This window comes from Sturnus vulgaris, chromosome 1 (assembly GCF_052056855.1).
Source record: "Sturnus vulgaris isolate bStuVul1 chromosome 1, bStuVul1.hap1, whole genome shotgun sequence".
In the NCBI taxonomy this organism is placed as follows: Eukaryota; Metazoa; Chordata; class Aves; order Passeriformes; family Sturnidae; genus Sturnus; species Sturnus vulgaris.
The window spans coordinates 92,799,899-92,818,457 of NC_142243.1; the positions used below are offsets into that span (position 1 = coordinate 92,799,899).

General features: G+C 39.8%; 1 protein-coding gene across 11 annotated transcripts in view; it reads left to right on the plus strand.

The window, feature by feature from the left end:
* LOC106855662 (poly(rC)-binding protein 3-like) overlaps positions 1-18,559 on the plus strand; it is a 501,269-nt gene that overhangs the window by 399,181 nt on the left and 83,529 nt on the right. The window contains exon 5 of one of the 11 annotated variants that reach the window (XM_088171732.1): positions 4,887-4,979. The exons of the other annotated variants lie outside the window; for them this stretch is intronic. The gene's annotated coding sequence lies outside the window, so the exon portion shown is untranslated. The remainder of the gene's footprint in view (positions 1-4,886; positions 4,980-18,559) is intronic. 11 annotated transcript variants of the gene reach the window in all.

The following is an 18,559-nucleotide window of genomic DNA, read 5'->3' on the forward strand; positions in this document are numbered from 1 at the left end:
TAAGCCACAATCTTCCTAGTTCATTCTTATGCTTTTTTGCTCCTCTGAGTTGCCTGCCTTCCCAATTTTAAATCCTAAATAATGTTTTCTTTCTGCCCTTTTACTCCTCCCTCACTGTTGCCTCTTTTTGCAAGAGCAGTCTTTTTTTCAGACTAGGTATTCAAACATCTGATTCACTGGGACTTTGCAGAGAAGGATGTGGCCTCAAAAAAACCCAAACAGGATGTTATAATCTGTTCTCAGACTGTCAGAAGAGATATGCTGATTTTGAATCAGTCAGCAAAACTGGCTTTGACCATCTTTGAGGCCTTAAAATGTTCCTTGAGAAATACTGATTATTTAAAGAAAAGATAAATTTCATGAGGCAGCAGATGTTTATACAGAAAAAAAAACCACATGTAAGCCTGGAGATTTCCATAACATGTTTTTTATATAATCATTAGCAACTATCTCCTGTACAGTAGGTTGCTTTTTATGGCAACCAAAGTGAAATGTTGGAAAGCATGTCTCAGACATTTCCTCATTTATTAGTCACCAGCTAATAACTGTCACTTTTTGGCCCTGTTTACCTGTAAATAAAAATTTTAATAGTCTTGGAAAATAAGCTGAATTGTGTGTTAGGGACCAGATGAGATAGATAACCATATGTAAATAACAAATTAACAGGCCGGTAATACTGAGTGTAATACCTAGGAACGCAAACTCTGTCTTTGCCAGAAATGCTGTCCAATAAATGGGGCTTTGCAAGCAGAGTCATAGGAAGGAGTGCTGCAAGGCACCTCAAAAGGTCATTCAGTGCAGCCCCACTGTCAGAAGGATCAGCATTCCTAAATCGTACCCTGAAGGTCATCATGTTCCAGTTTGAAAAATTTGCTCCCTGTTGTGGTGTACAGTCTATTGCCCTCATGAAAAGTGTGGGAGTTGCAATCCTGGGTTTTTTGTACAAAAGTGAGAATCTACTCTGTTGCTCTGTAGCTCTGAATCCGCTCTGTGGCAATAAGGTACAGGAAGAGGGACAGTCACCTGAATACATTGGACCAGGCTCGAAGTTACTGGAGAAGGAAGGGGAATGAGATTTGGATTTACTGCATCTTGTGACAGGAGGAATACCTTTTCCCCCATTTCCCAAAGCTGGGCTAAACAGTTGTCTGATGCCTGTTTATAACTTCATATACAATAACCAATATCTCAAGCTCTGCCTGCAGCCTAATGCAAACTTCCAATTTTTGGTGTGCTGAGTTGGCATGTTGCTTTTCTCCGCATTGACAGAAAGGCAAATGATTTCTGCTAGAGCCCCACTGTCACTAGAGGTGGTGAGGCCAGGGAGCATGAGTAGCTAGGCTGGTGTCTCAGGAAGGAAAAGCTTCATCTGCTTAGGTGCATGGGGTTTGAGGTTGTCTGGAATTGTAATGTAATATGGTCATGTACCAGCAGGTGGATGGGGAAGGAGGAAGTAAATAAGTCTAAAAGTACATAAATGCCCAGCATGCATTGGCAGATGTGGCATCATCTGTTTTCCCTCGGTTGGTAAAGTGGGTGGGGAGCTTTTCTGTGGTGGAGAGGAGGGCAGGGCACTGACCACTGTGTTGCACATGTGCTGTTCTTCAGGCTTTATGGCTCTGCCTTGAAGAAATAGCTACCTTCCTCCTAATGCAAATTATCCATAAGTGCTCGTAGCTAAACTCAAGGAGTTTGTTGTCCTCTCTGCACTGTGGTGGTGCCTACAGGTGGATCAGGACTCTGTATGTTTTGACACTTAGGGAAACCCCTTTGGCAGCTGCAGTCGCATGCAGATGGTGCAAGAGACTGTGGTGCCTTCAGGGAACGCAAGGTACTGCTATCCAGCTTGCAGTACCTTGGGAGAGCACCTGGTCTTCCCTGTGACCTTCTTGGTGCCGATTTTTCCTTGTTACGAGGCTCAACTGGATTTGTGTCACACGAAGAGCCAGAAAGTTAACTCATGATCTTGGCAAATGCACTCCTGGGTAAAGATGGACGCAGTGCGTGTGACCAGTGGAGATTCTGAGGATTTCTGAGGACTGTGAGCCTGGAGAGGACTGGTGTTGAGAGCCGATCCTCCTATTGCTCTTTGAGTCAGACTCCTCGAGGCAAATGCATTGAATTGCTTCAGTCAGCTGTGCCCTGTACCAGAGGCTGATTTCTGTTTGAATGCATGATGTGTGAGTAACTAACCACCATCTTCTGTGAAGGTCTTGTGCATTCCTGTGGAAAAGGCTGGAATCTGCAGTATCCAGCTGAAGGGACAGTTAAGTGCCTTCCTTTGATGTGGGTTACATCACCTCTGCATTGAGAGGGAGCATTGTTGTTGCTCCCCAGCTCCAAGGCTTTGTACACTACCAGGTTCTCCAAGTAGCCTCGTAGTAGGTTCCTGGTCTCTATCGCTCAGGTGGGCACTGCACACCTAATGGAAAAAGTTATACTGGAAAAAAAAACAGTATGGATATAAATGTGTAGTAATTTAACCAGAGTAGAACTGCTTAGTTATTCACTTTCCCTTTTTATTAGGATTTTGAACACTTCCTTTTTCCTGAAAGTAGAATCCTGCACAAATAATTTCTAGTTTATCTTTTCCTTCTAAGGTTTGGTTTTTTTTCATTTTTCTCTTAGTTCTGCCTTCTCAGATGTTTTCTGATATCCTTTCATCTTGGTGGTTGCTATATACTTGCTTGTGAATTAGAATGTATTAAAAAATTACATGGACATGCTGTCATTAGTATGTAAGAGGTCTTTATCCCCTGCAGAAGCTACGTGACCTGTGATAGTTAGCTTTCATTTCTTTCAAAGACTCCAGGGAGGAACAATCTATCAGCTTGTAAAATAGATAAATGAATTCACTTGACAAAGATCAAGCAAAAAGTCTTTGGGAGAGGAGACATGAAGCAAGGTTTCTTATAAGCCTCGTTTGGTAATGTACATCCTAGACCAGCTACTGTCTCTGATGAAGGCAGGCAGAAGCATTCAAAAGGGTGTTTAATTTTGGCAACTGCAAAGATAATTTCTTGGAAGCTGGTATTGTCTATGTCAATTATTTCTTCTTATATTTCTATCCGTCATTTGCTTTTGATCACAATTCTTTCTTTTTGGGGTTATATTACTTTGAGGGCGAGTTAATTTCATTCTATGAAATGGTAGTTCTTCATCCAAAGACAGGCTGAATTCTGGTATTAAGTTCTGTAGTGTCTTTCATAACAAAGTAGCATGAGGTCACCAGTTGATGGAGATCACAGAGAAGCTTCAGAATTGCATTTGAACTAGGTTGCATCCTCATCCCAGACCTTTGTTGCATTTTACCTTTGCAACAAGCTGTCATTGCAAAATACTTGTTTTTCGATGGAAATGTGGTGGGCTTGTAGCTGTTCAGATCTGTCAAACACTGATGGTTGTCTCAGAGGTGTCACCCAAGAACCTGCCAGCCCAGCAAGTACACACTTGGTGGGTTTGCACTGCTTGTGCTTGGTTCAGTGAATCCAAGGTGAATCAGGAGAGTCCTGGGGTTTCAGTACACTGGCTGCAGGACCTCATGGGGGGAGGTGCAGTAAAAATAAAAAGGCCCCTGCAAGGGTTAATGTACTGGAACGACTGAAATGATCACTGTTGATAAATACTTTATGTAATTAGTATAATACTTTCTTCTGGTAATGAACTGAAGCTGGGGCGGGGTGCAGCTGCTTGGGGGCAGGGAACACTGAGGGAGGATTTGAGGCTGTTTGACAGCACACTCAGCCTCTTACAATCGACTAGGCCATTTTTAATTCACAATAGATTTTCAGAATACTTGATGTAGTCCTTTTTTTGTGCTTATTGAAAGTGCCCCTAATGTTTTAATACCCACCCCAGTGGAGCAGAAAGTGAATAAACAAGGAACTGAATGGAGATGTATGAAATTATGATCCTAAACTTAAAAAGTCTGTTTGTTTTTTCAAGCTGCTGAATAAATCCTCTGTGATTTGTGTTGCAGAGGTCAATGTTCTTCAGTAGGAAATGACTGGTTACGTGTCAGTATTCTCCAAGAGTTCATCTCAATTACTGGATTTGTCAAACATGACAAGCCTGAATGACTCTGTGGTGAAAATAGCACACAGTTTGACTATTAAAGTAATTGGAGCATTGACATTTAACCAAACTGCAAGAGAATTGCAGTAATAAGTCTGAAGAGCACTACCACAAGCAAAGAAGAGACTAGTATTTTTATAAAATAAGATATTTTCTATTTTACCAGTTAAACTGGTGCCTTTTCATGTTTTGATTAAGGTATATTTCAGTATATTTTTTATTTAAATCATAAGATTAAAAGGAAAAGGAAATTAATTTTTGCTACCTTTTTTTGAAGAAGTACTAAGATTTGTATAATTGGAAACTCCATTAATTTGATGCACACCCTGGTTCAATTTTAGTATTGTTATGAATAATTTGTGTATGTGTTTTTAATGTCTTCATAAAGTATATACAGTATAAAGTTAAAAATCTATGTATGTACATACATGTATGTGGAGATCATCATGTGATGGTCATCACAGAATTAGGTTATAAATGTGTCTATTACTTGATCTTCACTTGCTACTCTACCTTGCTAAAGAGCTGTATCTGGTCTTTCAAGCCTGGGATGTGGATATTAAAATTCATTGCTTTAGCAAATGCAAAAAGCTTTTCTAAAATCATTTGAAAGCCATTTACTTGTATCCATCTGCAATGAGATTTTAATTTTTTTTAAAGATACTATTTCTGATGGTAAATTCTACATATATCAACTTTTCTGAGACATATAAAGGCTTTGGAGAACAATACAGCTATCAGTCACTGTGGATAATTTGGATTTATACTTGAGGATCAGACGAGATTTTACAGTCACCAAAATTGTGTTTCAGACAATGGCTTAAACGACAGCCTCTTCCAATGTCTGGAGTAGGGACTGAAGTAATGATGATTTATGACAGTAGTCTGAGGGGGCTCATCCTCAGGTGAGTTACCTGCATTTTGGCACATTAATTTTACCTTATCTGAGCTTGAAAATCTGTTCTCTCCCAATTACGGGAACAAGTCTTCATGTGGAAATTGGGACTCACTTGTTCCTGGTGAAGTAAGTCAGACAAAATAATCCCGAAAGACAGAGTCAGGAGCATGATACAACCAACAATATGTCTGAAGTACACCTCAATTACATTAACTCATTTTTTATGGGGTACAGAGTATGATTTATCACTTCTGCAGACACATTTTAACTATTGTTGTATCACAGAAGCAGAGAGAAGTATACATACTAATTGAATATGTTACTTGCCTTGACTTGCTTAAGTCTCATCTCCAAAAAGCTGTTGAACGTAATCCTTAAGTCTGTCTCTCTAGTGTAAAACTAAGTATGTGTTTAAATCCTTCTGATTTCAGTGAGACCCATATGTATATGTGAGTTTTTAGCTCAGAAGTAAAAGCCAAAATATAAATTTAACTGCTTTACTGAATTTGGGGCTTGCATGATCCAAAGTAATACTTAGTCACGGTCTAAGTAGAGATTTTGGGCAGTCTTTGTAAGGACAGACATTCCTGTATTTCCCTATAGAGAAAACAAAGAAGAATTCCCAAGATGCTTGAGTATCTATTTGCTGACCTTAGTGTGAAAATAAACTATGTGTTAGGACCAGAAAAAAATTTTTGGAAAAACAAAAAGGTGCAGGTGAGAGTCGTAGTTTTGGTTGGTTTTTTTCCCCCTGAAATACATCCTGGAGATCTGTATTTGCACAGGGCTGGGAAGAGGAGACCTGGAGGCTGCTTCAATTTTTTAAGTACCTTCTATGAAACCAGTTATCTTCTGCTCTGTCACTGATGTAAATCCATTCAATGTCCTGACATTGCTCCTGATTTGCCCCTAGTGTATTGGAGATCAGATAGGCTTTCCCAAAGAACAAGCTCCTGTTTCAGAGCTGAAGTGGCACTATCCTTACCTAATGCAATTCCATTTACTTGGAATGTCATGGCATATTGCAGTTATCCATCTTTTAGTGTTCTTGTCAGCTTCACCTGTAAATTAACTTTGAAGATCTGAACTCATACTGAAGTGTTCCTCACAAAAGTGCCTCAAGTGAAATTAAGTAAATAATTATAAAGGAGCAGCAAGAAACTCTGCTCTTTTCTGCAGCTTGAGAGTCTAAAAGTGGAAACCTGAAATTCATGCATGAAAGAATGTATAATAATGCATCCTTATTAAGCATTAAATAGTTTAGGCAGTTTTAGCTGCAAATGTTATGAAGTAAATGTAGAGCTCAAATCAGTTATTTGGAACATTGGGTAGGGAGAAATGTTTTTTTCTGTACCATACAGTGGAAATGGGAGAAACATGCATCCAGTTTCATCCAGAAGAAAATCCATCCAGGAAAAAAGTGTCATGATTCTGAATGAATAGTAAAACAGGAAAATAATTTGGAACAGTTTTTTTTCAAAGCTTCTGGAGTAGAAAGAAATCAGGTAAAAACTGGGAGCAACATTACCTTTCCGCTCTTGTTCAGAGGGATGAAGGCAGCGTGCACTCAGACATTAGGAGAGCAGCATAGCCTGTGTTAGCCATCCAGACTGTTAACCATGTTTTGAACTTCCAGGTGATGGAAACTATGCAGAAATGCCAGATACCAAACACAGTAAAGCAGCATCCAGCAAAAGGCTGCTTGCCAGAGATTTTTGAAGCAGCAGGAGGACTTTGTAGCAATTTTACCTAATGTTTAGGCTTAAAGTCTGAATACAGGTAAATAATGTGTTGTTCTGGATGGTAAGAAAGGAAATGCTAGGGATATTTTGCAGATGACTGCCAGGAAGTAGCTGTCACTAGAGACACTTGAACAGGTGCCAGTTGTGTTAGGACTTTTGAGACAATCTGCATAAACCTCAGGTGGAAGAGCACTCATTCCAAAATACCTAGATTTTCTTTAGATTACTGGTCCTGCAAGATGATGGTCTGTGACGCCTAAAAATAGTAGCTATAGAATGCAAGAGTACAGTTAAAAAATACACACAAAGTTCAGTCAGATTTCATTCTGATAGTTCTGCAAATTTGCTCAAGATCCAAGGCCATCCATGTAGTTGCTTTACTGAGTAGAACTGTCTGTCCAAGAAGTTTCATCTGCTTGGTGAAATTGAGTTATAAAAAGTTTAATTCCAGAGATTTGTCAGTGATTTGGCCAACCAAAGAAAGCAAATCCCAATATACTTTAGCAAATCCTATTGTGGATGGCTTATATGGAGCCGATGGAGAACTAGGCTGGGGTTTGCTCTGTAGACTGTGATTGAAGAGCTCCATTGATTCAGGCTGAGGCAGCTTAAGAAGTCATTGCCGTCTACTTTGCCCTGCCTCTGTTGGAATTTCTTATCCTTGAGGTAAAAATAGCAAAATGTAGTGTGCCTGCTCCCCAGCCACTGCAGCTCCCAGCTTGAGGGCAGTGTGATTCACCTTCAGGTTTTATTTGATATTAAAGCAGAGGTGAAGGGGAACTTGGAGACACTTAACTCATCAGATTTAACTGTGGCAGTAGAGTGGTATGGGAATAGGATGGGAGGACCAGCAACCTCTTCAGTCACTGCTAATAAATCCAGTGGGAATTGCTTTGCAGAATGCTTGCTTACAGTCCCGACTGGAGAAGTTGGAGTGAACCATTCCTTTCCTGCAGCATGGTCGACCAGTGCTTTGCTATCTTCAGGGAATGAAGGAGCCCTCTATTAGCTGGTAACTGTAGTCATCTTCTTATTGAGCTCCTTTAAATGAGTTTGTTTAGAAAACCTTGATTAATTAATTAGAAGTTAATACTTAGAAGTTAATTAGAAAGTTAATACTAAATGCAAGTAGTAAGTAAATAACAACAAATACGGAGCACGCTCATCTACCTACATTGTTTTAGTGTCTTCTAGGAAATAATATCTTAGTTTCGCTCCTGTAACTGATTCAGGGCAAAAGTAAATACTGTCACGTGACAAATGACTAACCATGCAGTCAGTAGCTGTAAAGGAGTTGTACAATTCAAAGGTGCTTCTGGAGTAATTTTTGAGAAACTGTCAAACTTGTCAAATGTGGTAAGCATGAAGGCATGTTTTTATTCTGTAATTCTTCCCCCTTTTTAGCAAATTTTAAGCTAGAGATTTGATTATTGTTTTTGTTGTTTTGGGAGAGTATCTTTCACATTTCCAGACGACCTTCTGCAGGGATCTAAAATTTTAAATTTACACTAGAAGGTATTTTGTGATGCATCATATTATTTTCACAGAAAAAAAGCAAAAAGAAAAAAAAAAAAAGCTCTGTAAGTCCATGAATCTAATCCCTTTATTCATGCTTATACAAAAGTAAACCATCTCTACTTGCAGGGCTAATAAAGGCTTGATGTGAAAAGGCACTTTGGCATTCCTATAGTGCTTAAGCACGTACTTAACTTTGAGTCCAGAAGCATTGAAGTGCCTTCCTGAAATGGAGCAGTAACCTGGGCTTTATTCAGCACAATTTAGAAGCTTTTTCAAGGACTAAAGGGTTTGATTTGCTTTTCTTCCCTGTGAGCGGACACACCCAAGCATCCTTTTCTAAGGATTTTTGCTGTAGCACTCAGGGAGAAGCAGGAAAGTAGGAAAGGATGTTTCCTAACACATCCTAATACACTGCTACCATGAGACAGCATAATTTAATCATCATATTTCTTGAATAAATGATGTGAAAATGCTTTAGGTTTATAGTATGGAAACTTTGAGACTTATACTGGGTTCTGCTTTTGTATTTGGTATCCCACAGCACTTAGGTCTGTGAGCTCGTCAGCTTCACTCATAGCCAAAGACAGTGTTCACTCATATAAAACCCTACAAAGTCAGAGCTCTTTTTCATATTCTGACTTATTACTGACTTCTTCTTAATAGCAGAACTCACAGCTTTCTTTGTTGTTCTTTTTCTGTTAAGGGAAAAAATAAAAGTTGCTTTCATTTTTACATAAGTTTGGTTATTTAATCTGAGTGTGACACTCAGCCTTCAAAGAATCCTGTGCAGTACATTTTTAATCTGTTGTTTCTAATGAATTCTAGTCACTTAGAAATACTGTTATCTAGGTCAGGTTTTTTGAGTATTATTTTACTGTGGCTACACATCCCGCTGTGCTTTCTCTAAAATGAGCTCCCCAATGAGGTCTTGTTGTTGTGCTTTCTTACAGCTTTGTGGAGTAACTTTTCTAACTGTAAATGTAGGTTGTGCTTTGTTTTTCAGTATAAATGTATTCTTGACTGAACCAGCATCCACCCATTTAAGACTCAGTCTTAAACTTTCTTTGGGGACAGGGAACAGGACATAAAATACCTCCAGTTTTTATCATTGATATTCTTGATCTTTCCTACCTGGAAGGAATGGAAAATTTATTAGTTGATTTTAAATGTGTTGATATAACTGCTTTCAGCTAGTCACAGCAAAATGGCCTTGACCATGAGGTAATTGTTTGGTATCATGGAGATGCTCTGAGGTTTCTGAGCATTTCTCTTTCTGGACCTTTACTGTGACATCTCTATCTTTACCCTAACTTCCTTAGTATGTCTGCCCAAGAGACTTTTCAGTCCCTTGAACAGGAAAGCATTGGGTCTGCTAGCCATGCCTACAGGAGGGGACACTGAGCAGTGATCACCTTAGATCACCTAGATCAGTGACAGAGTAAAATTGCACCAGATTTCCTTCAGCTGGCTATCGTGCCCTTTTCTGACATCGTATTTTCTTCAACATGTATGGATTGGGCACATACCTCCATGTTCATTGATAGAATATCACTACTCAGCTGCATAGTTTCTTTATTTAATTGACATCCTTCTTCACGCCTAATGGAAGAATTACTTGCATAAAGATATTTCCAAGTAGATGTCCTAAAAAACAAAGTAGTTCATCTCTCAGGATTGTTTTCTTCATCAAAGAAATATTAAAGTTTATAATTGTGATGATTTTCTATGTGGAGTGTAAATTTCTGACAGTGATGTCAGATCAGCTTATAGGTAGCTGAAAGGAAAAGCTAGTTTTATAATCTAAATGGGTAAGAAGAGAAAAGCAGCATATAAAAGCAGTTTATATGAGAATGATGATGCCGAAACTGAAAAGATTAGAAGAAAGCTGGATGACAGCCAGGTGAAAGCAGTTCTGATGCAGCTCACTCAGTGCTCCCTGTTCTGGAGCTCTGATGTTAGGGTTCTGGGCTTCCCCTCTCACTGAGGTTTGTGGTAGACCTCAGCAGTCTGAAAACGGGGGCTGTAACAGGGCACTCAAGGAGCAGTTGCCCTTAAAAGCTTGAGCTTAGAGAAATTCTGGGTAGAGTCACTGGTGCCAAAGCTAAATAAAACTGACTGTCCCAAGGAGTTCTGAGCTCTGCTAGCTTGGATTAAAAAACTTATTTTTAATCAATAAATAATTAATTAAATACAATACTGCGGCTTCACTAGAAGTTTGCAGCTAGCATTGACTTACAGCCAAAAAAAAAAAAAAGAGATGTGGACTTCAGCCAACAAGAAATCCAGCCATTTCAACTGACCTGACCTGGTGTAATTTCATTTTCAAGTAACACAAGAAGGACTTCAAAAGGCCCTTGAATAGATGGTGGATAATTGACTCCTGGCAATGAATGCAGAATATGGAGGTGCCGGTGCTGGTTATTATTAGATGTATTGTCAGCCTTTGACACTGCTGATCACAAGGCTTGTTGACTCCTGTGCTGTATGATCTACTTCATACCTAAGTTAAGCGTTCAGGCAGGTGGTCAACATAACAATGATACCTCTCCCAAGTCTCATTTAAACCCTAGTTTGAAAGTTCAAGAGAGACTTAAAGCTGGCTTGCTCCCTGCAAAAAGGGAAATTATGGAGGTGAATTTTGCTCTCTGAAGGAGCCACTGGATACGGATTTGTATTTCAGCCTACTGAAATACACCTGTCTCTGATTAGATCTAGCACTCATTACTGAAAAGGTAGTGCATTGGGACACATCTATGGAAATGGAGGCTTTTTTTAGTAGCAGTTTGAAGGTAAAGCAGTCTTTCTCGATAATTTGCCAGGTCTATAAACATCCAGTTCTGCTTTTGTAATGTAAATTAAGTGTCATTAAAAGACCATCTGTGGTGCTGGATTTGGTTTTATTTATATACATTGTATTTGTGCTGAAGACATATATCCTTAGAAAGTACTTGTACCTTTTTAGTAAAGGTTACAATTCTTCTGAAGCATATTTGTTTGGACATCTCTGACCAGTGACATTTTGAGATCAAGACCTTTGAGGTTCAGTGTGTAGGACAAAATGTTACAATTCTTTTGTTTCTGCCATCACATTCATTCATTGAGATGCCTGAAACTGTGCCTGATGAATTCACAAAGAGCTGTATCTTGCCCTCTTCAGAGCGGGTGGGCAGGGACGGGAGAGGACAGCAGGGTGGCATTTAGAGAAATATGTCTTTTTCTCTACAGTGTTGGTTGTCTTCCCTATGTGAACTTGATGGTGCCTCTAATAGCGGTGCTAGTACCGATAATTGGCCTGGTTTCCTTCAGGAAAATGTGGGTTCTTGTTCTTTACCTTCTGCTCCTGTATCTATCTAATCATGCAGTGGGAACAGTCTTGTCTGTCACTGTTGGTTAAGCAATAGGACTGGGATTCTTGAGGACAATAACTGCACAAAGTCATCCAGAGAAGTTTTAGGGAATTTCAGAAGCGTATCAAACCCCACAGCCGGTCAGGGTCCCTCTTCACACTGGGCTGTCAGCACACTCCATCCGAGTGGGCAGGGAGGGCACCTCCTTCAAGTGCAGCAGCCTGGGCTCACACATCCTCTCCTCGAGGTGTGGGAGTGGGAGCTGACAGGCATCCAGGCTTTCTGTGAGTTCCCAAAACCTATTGCCCTTTTTCTTCGAGGTGGTGGAAACACCCAGATCTGGAACAAGATGGAGCGGCATGTGCCTTTCAAAAGGAGCAAACAATAAAACTTTTACAAATCAAGATGATTCATTGCTCAGAGCTGCTCGCTGGGGATGGGACCAGAAAAGAAAGCAGGACAAAAGACGTTAGCACACAATGTTTAAGCAAAAATGCTCAGTCCTGCTACTGAGTTCTTTAATACATCCTAAAGCAGCACTAGGGACATAGTTTTTGCTTAGCAGTTCGTCTTTAAATGAGGAAAACAGCCAGTTAAAATATATTATTCGAGCATTGTGATGGCAGGCTGGTGCTCATGCACAGAGCCTGAATAACAGTAGCCTAAAGGTAAGTGTCTTTACATGTGTAAGAACGCCAGAAACAATCTTATATTTAATATATCTTAATTGACAGTGATGGATTTACTCCAACTTTTTATTTCACTAATTGACTCTGTAACACCTAACACCTACATTGTAACAAATCGATCTTATCCTGACCTCTTTTTTTACAATAAAGGCATGTTTGTAGGCAATTAATTTACCTATGATTTTCATTGCCATTGATGTGGCTACCATTTATTATGGCAGAGTTCCCTTTGTTTTCCACTAGAGGAGTCTTGGGGGTTTTATCCATGTTTTTGAAATCTAGTATGGATTTAGAGGAACTTTTAAAAATTATTTCTTCTCTTTTAAAATAAAATTCTATTTTTAAAATGCCTACAGCAAGTGTATTTGACTATTTTTAGTACTGCAAATTGGAGCCTAATCTGCCTTTCCCATCCCTATGCAGTAATACCAATAAGATAAATTAATTTACTCTAGACTTTTATTAGTCCCAGTGAAAACAATATCTAGTGAGATCGAGGTAGTAAAGGCTTTATATATGTAATTTGGATATGTATTTTCAGGAAAAAAATGTAAAAACAATTCATCTGGCTTTGTTTGACCAAGTTTGTGTACAAATACAACTAAGTAGATTAACAACACACAGTGTGCTCTATGTGTGTGAACTTCTGAAGAGCCCTCTACTCTCGATATGTGACATTTTCAAAGGGGGCAACACCTTCAACAGGCAACATCATATCATCATGTGTGTTCGTGTGTTGAAATTGTTTTTAAAGGTATTAATCAATATTTCATGGAAAAATCCAAATGCTCAGTTTCAGGAGACAATTTATTCTTTTCAGGATCTGGTTCAGAAAGTGCCATATTGTTTGGATGACAACTGGATATATTTTTAGTTTAATGTGTTATTTTGGAGAACTGTGACTCATTGTAAATTGGTTTGGGGCTCTCTGCTTCCTTTGTGCTCTTTTCTCCATGCCTTGTTAGCTTACTTCTCATGCACTCCAGAGATTCTCTTCATGCAGTGGCCTGGTTTTTGTCTTTTTCTTAATATTGTACAATCTCCCACCACTTACACGTGGTCAGAAATTGCATCATCAATTTTATTCCTGTTATAACATTACCCTAGAATCTTCCAAGCGGATTATCATATGTTATCAGTGTAGCAGCAATGTCCCTGGGGCTTCTCTTCCCAGACAGTATCCTAATAATGTGTTCTCCACAGCATCTTTTCTTTCTCTATCTGGCAGTGGACAACTGTTCTGAAGAGTGCTTCTTCCCAGACCTACAGGTCCAGTCCCCTGCTAATTTGTTTAGCAACACAATCAGTGCTGCTGTTCCTAGCAAGATGAATTTCACTGCTGTGTGGATACAAAAATACAAGCCCACAGATGCCTAGATCTATTGGAAAGTGAAGCCTTAATTCAATAGAAAACACCAACTTTCCTTACTTTGGCTGAGCATTTAAAATGCCTTCATAAAAAAAAATAAATCATCTCTTTGAAGCAGTTTCACACTGGTTTTATGCTAAAGCTTGCCAATTTCCCAGCTGCCTGCTATTCAGTACAAAGACAGGTAGCATGCTCTGTTGTGCTTTTTTAACCCAGATTCTTTATTCACTGACGTCAGTGGTTTCAGTAAACAGGAATTTGCAATAACCAAGTGCTGAATCCTGTTGCCTTGTGACGGAACTTTTCAATCTTTGAATAACTACCCAGCAGCAGAATAAAAATGAAGCAGAGGGATAAAGCCTGAAATACTCAATAAAAATATAAGTGAGGATCATTTAAAAAAATGGTTTATAGGAAGCTTTACTGGAGGATTTACATATGTTGCAATTTGCAATCACACCTGCTTTGCACAGTGCACGGTCACTTCTCTATCCCATTCCCATCATAGTCAATGCACACAAGCCTATATGGAAAAAAAACAGAGATGTCTGAAGAAATTTTCTTCCCAGCCCCTCCTCTCTGCATTTTTCTGTCACTGTTGTCAACCTAACTAGGTTATGTGTAACTTAGTAAAGCATATCAGAGTGTCATCACTGGTATTGAGCTGGATTTGTGCAAGTTGGCAAAAGTAAAAAAATTCTACTTTTTCAAAGTTGTAATAACAGTAATAAAATGAAATCAACTCAGAAGCCTTTAACTAATGCAGAGTAAGCTCATACATCTCCCAGGGAGGCAAAGCTGCGATTAGCATGTTTGAATGCCTTACTACAAGTGATACTTTGTGGAAGTGCAGCACTTCTTGTGGGAATGAAAAGTGCAGTTCCGAAGCAGGCTGTTAATTAACAGAAGAGTTACTGTAGTGTTTGCTGTGATTTCATCCTAGCTTAACAGAGCAGAACCAAACTGAACAGCCAAAAAATCAGGCAAGCAAGAGCCTTGTTGTTGTTTTTTTACATCCTGAGAATTTGACTTTATACATTATTCTAGTTCCCTGTTGTCCTGCGGATAGGGGACTTAGGGGGCAGAAAATGCTGGTGATGATTTTAATTCAAACTTCCAAATGTTATGGAATAGATACCTCTAGTTTTCTGATATCATTTCTAGTTGTTGCAAAGCTTGAAAGTGAGCAAAGTAGTTTTATGTTGTGGAAATCGTATCCATGTTTTAGTCTGAGCAGAAGAAATAAGAAGAAAGAGAGACTGTAGGGTAAAGGCATCATGTTAAGGTCTCCCTTGTACTGCACTAATCCCACTGCCTAAGCAGACTCATGTGTGAATGCTCACCTGACATCATCTCTGTGACAATTCCAAGCACAATGCTTGGGATTGTGCTTCAGGTTAAAGTGAGGGGACACTGCTTTGCCACTGACCTAATGAAGGTTGTTGTGGTCTGCCTGTTCTCAAGATTTTACCGAATTACTGTGAAGAAATTAGGTGCATTCTGACATCTGATAGACAGCATCACTAGATACATACACTCCGTGAAAATTAGTATTAACAATGCCAGAAAAACGCATCTAATTTTATTAGAAAAGTCCTTCAGATAGGCAGTCCATTCCAATATTTTAATTTATACCATATTTTCTTGCATGTAAAAAGCAATGTTATCACATCCTCTTGTCAGATGAGAGTAACTCATGGATGAAGTTGGCTTTTCAGTGTTAAACTGTACGATAATTCAGGGTGACAAAAACGAAGTGAATTACAGATCAGTGACAAATGAAAAGCGCTCCATCCATAGTCATTGATATCGTGCCATGGCAAAAAGACTCTCTCTGTATGTGCTGCTTTATGAAATGATTTGCATTTCTTGCTGTTCCTGAGATACTGAGCCACTTTGGTGCCTCACATCATACATGCCCATGTTCCAATAGAGAACAAGACAATACCTTCACATTCTGGGAATCTTAAAGCAGACTCTTAGCACAGCTTCTTTGGGAAGAGGATTGAGGAATTCTTCCTGCCTCTCCAGCTTCAAGTTCCCATGTTTACTCAGCAGTAACTGGATAAGGGCAGCAATAGCTGTTTTTCTTTTATGCTAGCATTAATGAAGATGGTGTTTGGTTGTGGTCAAAGAACAGGTAATACTGTTCTCGGGTTTTGAGTGTCTTACTAAAATCCCCCTCAACAGCAAGAAATGTTTGGGGGTTTATTGCCTCAGCTTCTAGACTTCATGTATTCATGTCTCTGTTCCATTTATTCTTAATCAAAATACACTTTGTAAACTAATTTTCCTTAGTTTAAGGCCTATTTGTAAGTGAGTATTAAACCTACGTGACTGCAGATGAAGATACCCTTTGCTACTGAAATGCCCAGAGTTGTCCCGGGTCTGGTCTGAGGCCAGAGACTCTTTTGGCTGCTGGTGCATGCTCACAACTGCACAGCATGGCAGCAGCACGCTGTGATGTCTTCAGAGTTTGAGTAGGTCTTCTCTGCCCCCAGTTGTATCACTCATGACACAAATCTTCCCTGAGAGCATGGTTTCTCTGAGACAGCCTTTCCTTATGCTATGGAGGACATCATTGCTATGTCTAAAATGCGAAAAGTGCTGCTGGGGACAGCATGGGCAGGTCTGGGATGTGGCTTGCACTGTGAACCTGCTGTGAAGGGGGCACAGCTGCCCTAAGTGTAAACCATCACCCACTGTCCATGGCTGGTACCACTTGGCGTCTGGAACACCAGAAACACTATACAAAAATCAGGCTTCCAGACCCACAAAGACATGTCGCTTGTATTGCAATTGTATATTAATTGTGCAGCACTAAACATTAACAAGAAAAGATTGTTTCATTACTAATATTGGTGAAAAATCAAGTGATGTCTTTGTGACTACTTTGAACAGGACTGTGGTTGTAAGCCCAAAAAATGAAAACTACAAAGCTTTCTTGTTTCCTGTGATCAAGTTATATTCTCACATGAATGTGCATAGCAACAACTTCAGAAAACAAAGAGTCTTTGTTCAAAATAAGTGATTATTCACTCCTTTTTAATTTAGCATAGACTGACCCTTTGTACTGAGAGGCTCAAACATGTCAATGAATTTTTTGAGTGCCTAAAATTCTCAGCATATTAAAATTGCACTTATTAGAAATGGAAACAGTGAGCATAACAGTTGCAAGGCTTGCAAGGAAGAAGATAGCAGAATCAAAGGTAGTACTGCTTTTTTTTTGGCATTGGTCTTTTGCATGCAGCTCTGAGTCTCATTTTAAAAAGTCTTGGTGTGTGATGTTATGTGATGTTAATTGTAAAGGAGAACAACAGTGGATGTGCTGTTGATTAGAACAATGAAGCTTAATGAAGTAAATGCTAGGGCATAGCCTCCATACTGAGGAGGCTTGCAGTGCAAATTTTTGCTCAGAAAGAAAACCAAACCAATCCAGACTATGTTTATGAATGAAGGATGGTTGAACACTGGGGATTTAATGTCTATGCTGTAAGAGCTGCCACACTTGATTGGTAACAATCTAGACTTAAATTGCATTTAGCTGTTTTTCCAGATGAAGGAATTCTTGTGTGTCTGCTAGTAGTGGTTCAGGGTTGTGATGCCTGTAGATTTTACTTGGCTGGTGGTGGGAGGTGATCATGGAGTTCTGTGAGGCCACGGGGGTTCAGTCTCTTTTCTTTATGCATCTTTTTTGCTTGAAAGGATATTTCTCAAGACAGAGGCTCTCTTTATATCTGTTTCCACTGTGGCACTAACCCCACTGTCAGTGCTTAACAACGAGTATGTAACATTGCACTGAAAACCAACATGAAAAGAACTTTTAAGTGGCAGAAACAAGCTCTTAGAAGTTAGGAAAAGCCAGATGTGTGGTTTCTTCTGTGCCTCCGATTTGGCCTTATTATTCACACATACTGTGTTAGAGTCCCAAATTACATCATTGCAGCCGTTTTTCCAGAAGACCAGCATTCCCTTTGAGCATGAGATGTGCAGTGTTCAGGACATGAATCAGTTTGGTGTAATGAATGAGGATGTTGTCGGAGAAGTTAATCTAGGAATTGAAAATGGTGTGATGAAGAGCAAGGATGGCTTCAGGAAAGGAAATGACAATCTTGTGTGTAAATCAGATGAACTGGAGACAGGAGACTTTGCTGCTGGCAGTGCCCCAGGGTGGCAGGGAGAAGGATAAGCAGTGGGGCTAGGAAACGATTCTGAGCAGTCTGAGCAGGCTTATCTGTCCCTCTTGGCTACTGGCCATGGACAAGCCAGGCTGCTGTGGTCCCCCAAGGTTCCCAACTTCGTGTGCACAGCTGTGATGGCAGCAAGCAGGGAAAGGGGGTAGCTGTGGGACAGGCTGAGCTTTGGATGTTTTGTTATCCCAAGTCTGGAGGGTGCAAGCCGGTGGTGGATAATAACCATTCTCTGGTTTGTTATGCAGGGAGAGGTGGTGTCTGTCCAGGTATGAAGATGTGGAAAAATTCATATTGGTCCAAAGGTAGTGTTGGCAGGAGGCTATCAGGCTTCCATGCCTGCAGAAGGCAACACAGAAAAGTTTAGAGCCAAGAGCAAGAAACAAGTGTCAATGCAGGTTTTGTTTGAGTGGGCAGGATGTGGGTCATGGGGTTGGATCAGAGGTCTGCTGAGGACAGCAGGACCACTGGGAGATGTTAGGAATATGCAATCCTTGGTTGCTCAGATCTTTGTGGTTTTGTGGTCACTGGCATGTGCTGTCCAACTGGCCAGAGCAGCAGTCCTTTCCTGATCTAGAGACGCTTAGTGAGGAACTGCAGATATTTTGCAGAGCCTTATTTGCATTGGGAAAGTCACTGCAAATTATTAAAATATAGGCAATTATCCTGTTTGATGGAGAATAAAAATAGAAATAAAGTTAAGCTTTTGAAACTTAAATCTTTCTGTTGGGC